Source organism: Ascaphus truei, chromosome 4 (assembly GCF_040206685.1).
Source record: "Ascaphus truei isolate aAscTru1 chromosome 4, aAscTru1.hap1, whole genome shotgun sequence".
NCBI lineage: Eukaryota > Metazoa > Chordata > Amphibia > Anura > Ascaphidae > Ascaphus > Ascaphus truei.
The window spans coordinates 384,129,704-384,136,718 of NC_134486.1; the positions used below are offsets into that span (position 1 = coordinate 384,129,704).

Below are 7,015 nucleotides of genomic sequence, written 5' to 3' on the forward strand. Positions count from 1 at the left end.
TGTGCTAGCAGTGGGATTGCTGCGGGATCCAGGTGGCTGTGTGTGATTGCAGCTGTCTGGGTGTGTGTCGCTGCATGTGCTGTGCGCAGTGCGTGCAGCGTGCGTGCACGGTGTGAATCCCTGCAGGCTGACAGTGTAAGCTGAATGTTGGCTGCAGGTGTGTTAGGCTGCTAGGATTAGCAGTTACAGTTGAGACTGGGTAGCTAGGGGAAGGGGGGGCGGTTATTGTCCACAGGCCCTAGGAGTTTTCCCCAAGCCATCCCAGGTTGCGGGTTCTTCAGGGACAGGCCCTAGGTTAGGGTTGCTGTCACTCTAGTAGTAGGTATTGATAGGAAGGCGGTTGCTGTTCCCACGCGGTTGGTGTTGCCGTGATCCGGTTGCAGTTCCCGTGGAGCGGTGGGACCCTCGTTGGGGTCCCCCGGCAGAGTACCTGGAATAAGGATCAGACGGACGTCTGACCCTTTGAGAAGTGGTTGCGGTCCCGAGCATCGGAGTGCTCGGAAGGTATCTCTGAAGTAATATATGTGCACCAACTGGGCCCTAGCTTAATATAGTGACTGCGCAGTCACCCACGACCTCCGTAGGAGTTACGAGACATTGGGTGTGGGGTGATCACAGGACACTGGGTGGGGAACACCAGACCTTGGGTTGAGGAGATGCGGGTAGAGCATCTGGTATGTTATGTTATGTAATGTGTGATATGTGTTCTTAAGTAAAGTGTTAGTATTGTTTTATCTACGTGTGTTATGGTATTTCTTACTCAGGGCTATCTTTCCTAACGGGGGATCCTGGGTAAGTGGAGGCGCTGCACCAAGTAAGGGTAAGGGTTTTTCCCCAGGCTCCCAGCTAGCGGAGGCTCAGATCTCCTGGAGCCACACAGGTTATGCAGTACCAGTAGTCCCTTAGAGCAGGTGTGTCGCAGGGGAAGGGACCGGTTAGACCACGAGGGGCCAATGTGAGATTGGGTGGGTCGGCCGGTTCACAAAAAGGGCTACATTTGGAGGCGCTGCTGAGATCTATCAGACCTGGGGTGCCCTGTACATGTTTTTCTAAATTTGTGTCCTATTTTTGTTCCGCCATGGGGAAGCCCTCAAGGCGGAGGAAGCCACGTGCTAAGGTCCCGGCCGCGCGGGAAAATGTTGCCAACAGTCATCCAGGACTGGCGGGAAAACCCGAGCCCCGCCCCCACACTGTGAGTGACTCAGTACAGAGCTCGCACCACTCCCTGAAAGAGAGTACTGGACACAGAGAAAATTGCTCGCCGTCGTATGGATCCTGGCAGACCAGGGCTGGGAGCGTATCCTTTTTGTTGTGTCCATGTACGATACAATTCTTGAGCATCTGGGGTAGTATGGACCTTAAAACTTTGGCGTGCATGGTAAAAATGCGATTGGAAGACGTGAACGAGGAGGGGTACCTAGACTGTTTTTGTAACCAAGGTGACTGCTCGTCTTGTAAGTTGGCTTGGGGGCGTATATGTGGCTACTGCAGGGTACCAACCCTGCAACCCAAACTGCCGCAGCCTACCGAACGGCCAGTGGGAGGGGACACTGTTGTAGAAATGGAGTGTCCTTCCCCTGAGGAAGAAATAGACTGCCAGGGGTTACACCGCAATGTGTATGTGTCCTGGCGAGCGCCAGGAATAGATGAAGTTGTGCTAGCGTGTCCCTGCCTGCAAAAAGCCTGTGCCTCGGGAGCAGCCCTGTCGCAGTTACCGCTCGACTTCAAGAACATCGAGTTGGATGGAGAACTGAGCATCCAGTGTTTTATGACAAATTGTGACTGTCCTAGGGAGGCACTGGAGTGGGGGCCTCCATGTGATTGTTGCGGGGCAGGGTTCCTACAGCCTATCCTGCCCCAGGCGGCGGAACCAGCCGATGAAGAAGAGGAGGAGCCGGACCTCGCTCCTGAAGTAATTGATACTTGTCCTCAGTTTGTTTTGATTCCAGAGGCCTCCGGGGACCCGTGTGTCCAGACCACTGTTGCAGACCCTCTCAAAGAGGACGTGCCAATGGAAGAGCCAGAACCTCTGATGGCGGAACCTGCGGAGAAAGCGGCGCCTGATGGTGCTACCGAGGTGGGTGAAGCCGCTACTGATTTGTCCACTTCAGCGATGGAGGTGGTGGAGGGGCCGTGTGCCCCAATGGACTTTCTAGATGCTGAGCCGGAGCCGCTGAAGGCGGAGCTCCAGATGTCGGAACCCCAGATGTCGGTTCCAGACCCGGTTCCCGAGCAGGAACCACCGAGACCAGAACCACAGATTCCGGAAGGCCAGGGTAAGGTGTTTATACCCCCGCCCTTGTGTGATGAGTCCAGCGACCAACCGAGCGTGGTGATGCGCCTGCCGGCGGACCACTCCAGTGAGGTCACCGAGGCAACCACCTCCACTGATCCAGACCATGATGTGGGCCCGTGTGCCCTGCAACTGCCAGTCCGGCCTACCACCGAGGTACCAGCAGTCCCAGGCGTGGGATCAGTACCTGCCAATATCGACCGGGGTAAGTTGACTGCCCCAGGGGTGTCGGGTGTGAGCTCCCCGGTGATCGTGGAGCCTGGTGACTCCAGAGGTAGAGTCACCCGGGCGATGGGCTCACCCCGTCATCGCGTCCTGGTGGAGGTGTCTCCCCCAGAAGATCTCTGCAGATCGTGGAATGAACTCGACCTCATCAAGGTATCCGGTGTAGCGGACCGGAGCGACACATACTCCTGTGAGAGGAGTCTCCAAACGGGCCTACCCGAAGAAGTGGTGCCGTCCGCGGACGAAGTCACCGTTAAAGGGATTGTTGGAGCGGACAAAGACTCTGTTGAGACCGCTCTGGTAGTTGTGGCCTCTCCCAGGTGCGCGATGGAGCGCTATGTTCGCCATGTGGTGGATCGAGGCAAGAGACTGAGCCTCTCTGTCTCCCGTGAGACGAGACCGGAGGGTCCGGAAAGGGTCAACACCCAGGACCCCGTACATTTATTTCTACGAGAGGGAGAAGGTGGGTTTTTGCAAGGGGCAGGTCTAGAGTTCCAAAAGACTCACAGGAGTCAAGGAGGGATACCCTCACCCAATCTGTTAGGGGCACTCCACTCTGAGACTCAGCTGGCCTCGGGTATCCATATGAGTATTGATGATGAAATGCATGCTACATGTGATGTGAATTATGCCATGTATTTTTCATTATATAAATCTCTGTGTGGTTGCTACCCAAGCGAGGGCGTTGGGATTCTGCGACGGGGAGAATGTAGCCCCGAGGTATATTTTCACTTTCTGGCCCCCCTCCGCGAGTGCCGTGCGGTAGCGGGTGCCGCCGGAGGCTGCGACGGACCCGCCGGCACTTCGCGAGGGTGGGGGCCAGAGCAGGGAGCAGCGCGGGGCATGGCGGTGCGGGCTGGTTGCCGGGGACGCGATCGGGCTGTCGCTGGGGCCGCGGTCGCGTTGCCACCGGCTGGGCGGCTTGCAGAGAGTGCGCCGCCATTGCGCGTTAGCTCGCGCATGCGCAGTAGGGCGGAAGCGCGCGATAGGACTCCAGGGATAGGGAGAGGTCGCGCGAGAGTAGGGAAGTGTGGAGGGAGAGTGAGGCGGCCATTAGGGGTTCGCGCATGCGCAAGGGAAGCGCGCACGCGGCCCCAATGCATTAGGCAGCCCCTGGGAACTACAATTCCCAGGAGGCTTAGGGAGGCAGAGGTCAGGTGCTCCCTAGTGGCCAATAGGGCTGAAGGAAGCTCAGCCCGGGAAAAGAGATACATTTCCCGGGCTTTGCAACAGACAGTCAGGCAGAGCAGAGGAAGGAGTAGGAAGGGTGCAGGGAGCGCGTGGCTCCTGCATCAGGTAAGGGTTCTCCCTAGATCCCCAGGCAGGCCCCAATTCCCGGGAAGGGCAGGGGGTAACTGAAGAGGGACGGCCATAGCTAGGGAGGTGACCCTTACGTGTGGAAGGTGCAGTTTGGCAGTGCCACAGTGGATAGTGCTGTGGGCACTGTCAAAGAGGCACAGTGTGCTAGCAGTGGGATTGCTGCGGGATCCAGGTGGCTGTGTGTGATTGCAGCTGTCTGGGTGTGTGTCGCTGCATGTGCTGTGCGCAGTGCGTGCAGCGTGCGTGCACGGTGTGAATCCCTGCAGGCTGACAGTGTAAGCTGAATGTTGGCTGCAGGTGTGTTAGGCTGCTAGGATTAGCAGTTACAGTTGAGACTGGGTAGCTAGGGGAAGGGGGGGCGGTTATTGTCCACAGGCCCTAGGAGTTTTCCCCAAGCCATCCCAGGTTGCGGGTTCTTCAGGGACAGGCCCTAGGTTAGGGTTGCTGTCACTCTAGTAGTAGGTATTGATAGGAAGGCGGTTGCTGTTCCCACGCGGTTGGTGTTGCCGTGATCCGGTTGCAGTTCCCGTGGAGCGGTGGGACCCTCGTTGGGGTCCCCCGGCAGAGTACCTGGAATAAGGATCAGACGGACGTCTGACCCTTTGAGAAGTGGTTGCGGTCCCGAGCATCGGAGTGCTCGGAAGGTATCTCTGAAGTAATATATGTGCACCAACTGGGCCCTAGCTTAATATAGTGACTGCGCAGTCACCCACGACCTCCGTAGGAGTTACGAGACATTGGGTGTGGGGTGATCACAGGACACTGGGTGGGGAACACCAGACCTTGGGTTGAGGAGATGCGGGTAGAGCATCTGGTATGTTATGTTATGTAATGTGTGATATGTGTTCTTAAGTAAAGTGTTAGTATTGTTTTATCTACGTGTGTTATGGTATTTCTTACTCAGGGCTATCTTTCCTAACGGGGGATCCTGGGTAAGTGGAGGCGCTGCACCAAGTAAGGGTAAGGGTTTTTCCCCAGGCTCCCAGCTAGCGGAGGCTCAGATCTCCTGGAGCCACACAGGTTATGCAGTACCAGTAGTCCCTTAGAGCAGGTGTGTCGCAGGGGAAGGGACCGGTTAGACCACGAGGGGCCAATGTGAGATTGGGTGGGTCGGCCGGTTCACAAAAAGGGCTACATATGCATAAGGGCATTATTTGACAGCACTAAAGGGATCAGCCAGGAATTTGTTAAACAATACAAGGGTTTGTGCTATGGACAAGTGGAATTTCTTTGCTCCACTTTTGCACGAGAGAGAGAGACAGACAGAGAGACAGACAGAGACAGACAGAGAGAGACAGAGAGAGACAGAGAGAGACAGAGAGAGACAGACAGAGACAGACAGAGACAGACAGAGACAGACAGACAGAGACACAGACAGAGACACAGACAGAGAGAGAGATCATATACTTACACACCAATCTGCATGACTATTTTTAAATATAGTGTGAGCTATTATTGAGTGATGCTTAAATGCCTCCCAGCTGCAAAAACTGGAACACAGTATTTATCAAAGAAATAACGATCATATTGCTTCCAGTTGGGAGTATTTAATTAGCTGTGATGGAATTGACTTTTTTTCCCCCAGAACAGATGGGTTTTTTTACAACAATATTAACAAAGGTAATTTACATTCTAATCACCAACCCAATGTTACATGTAGAAATGTATCAAGTGATAGTTGCATGATGTTGAACAGCTAACAAACCTTTTGCATTGGTTCATATATACAGCAGGTGAACGTTAGAGGATCACAGTTATAGCCTCACCTCTCCTTCCCCTGCTCTGTGCATCAATGGCCCATACAGCCACATGCACAGTGGTGAGCAGCAGGGAAGGGGCGGGGCTATTCCATTTCATCATCCTATTGGCTGTCCAGCCTCCCTGATCCAAGCCCCCTTCCTGATTTCTGCGCGTTTGATTGGTTAGCTGCCGCCGTCCGTCAACCAGCCTCCACTACGGCAGCATGTCAACACTAAACAATGCATTGCCGTGGTAACAACATGTCGCTTCACCTAGGGCGGCGGAGGGATACGCAGGGATACTCCCCCACTGATTAATAATGAGCTTGTCAAGCAGCAGCAGCAGCAGTTAGTGATCTCCCAGTGATGTGAGGCACCCAGGGAGTTGGGTTGTTATATTAATATCTTCCTGAGGGGGTCATGTAGCGCCTCAAGATTATATTACCTGATGGTAACCCAACTCCTGAGGGCTTACTGTATAAGAAGCTATTGTAGCTGTTATGTATAGATCATAATCACACCCATCACAGCACTGTGACCCCATTTACCTTTGGGATACAACCAGAAAACCATCATAAGTCCTGTTTATATGAGCTGGTGCTATTATATATATGACACCAATGCATGCTGGTGGAAAGGTAACCCAACCCCTACAGGTGCATTGCAACTTTCTTTTGTGCGGTTGCTTGCAACCGTGCAGCAAACAGAATAGGGAATCAAGGGATCAATGCGATGGTCACCCAGCTCCTGCAGTGCCGTGTTTGTCTAATACTACAGTATCACGGGGAAGGCTAAAGGGTTGTAAAAGGTCGGGGGGGCTTATAGTATGTAAGATGGCGAGCCTGATGAATGCAGTGGGGCAACTGATGTTTGATAAAGAGTTATATTCTGGCTTTTACTAAGAGTAAGGCCAAGCTTATAGTGACGTCACCCGTCGCCGCTAGCAAAAGTTGTAATTTGCTTTCCGGCGACCAGGTCTTTGATTGATTGGTTCAGAGGCTGTCACATGTGGTGACAGCCCCTGAAAAATCAAATTTGACCGGCTTCAAAAATTCGTGCCGCTCCTACTATAAGTGCTTGCGACGGCGACAATGCATTTGTTTTCGAGCGACGTCGCTTCAAAACAAATGTATTGACGCCGTCGCCTGCGCTTATAGTAGGAGCGGCGTGACGGAGCGATGAATTGGCAGCGATCGCTGGAAGTCACTTCAATTTGATTTTTCCAGCGACCGTAGCCTGACGTCAGCGTCGCTGTCGCCGGCACTATAACCGCAGCCTAACGTGGGTGTGCTCTGCAATGCGTTACTGTCCCCTCTGGCAGCGATAGGGTTAAGCAGGTGCTTGTTGGCTTTGTAAGAGGTCCAATCCTTTTAATTCAATGGAGGGGGGGGGGGAATAATCTTTGCAGGACGTGCGAGTGACCCCATGGAGATCTATG

General features: G+C 53.9%; 1 protein-coding gene across 3 annotated transcripts in view; it reads right to left on the reverse strand.

Annotated features, from left to right (window-relative positions):
* PFN4 (profilin family member 4) overlaps positions 1-5,786 on the reverse strand; it is a 31,979-nt gene extending 26,193 nt beyond the window's left edge. For 2 of the 3 annotated variants that reach the window (XM_075594851.1, XM_075594850.1), the window contains exon 1: positions 5,544-5,786. The gene's annotated coding sequence lies outside the window, so the exon portion shown is untranslated. The remainder of the gene's footprint in view (positions 1-5,543) is intronic. The other variant, XM_075594852.1, reaches the window with a different exon arrangement.
* Between the last annotated feature and the right edge of the window lie 1,229 nt (positions 5,787-7,015).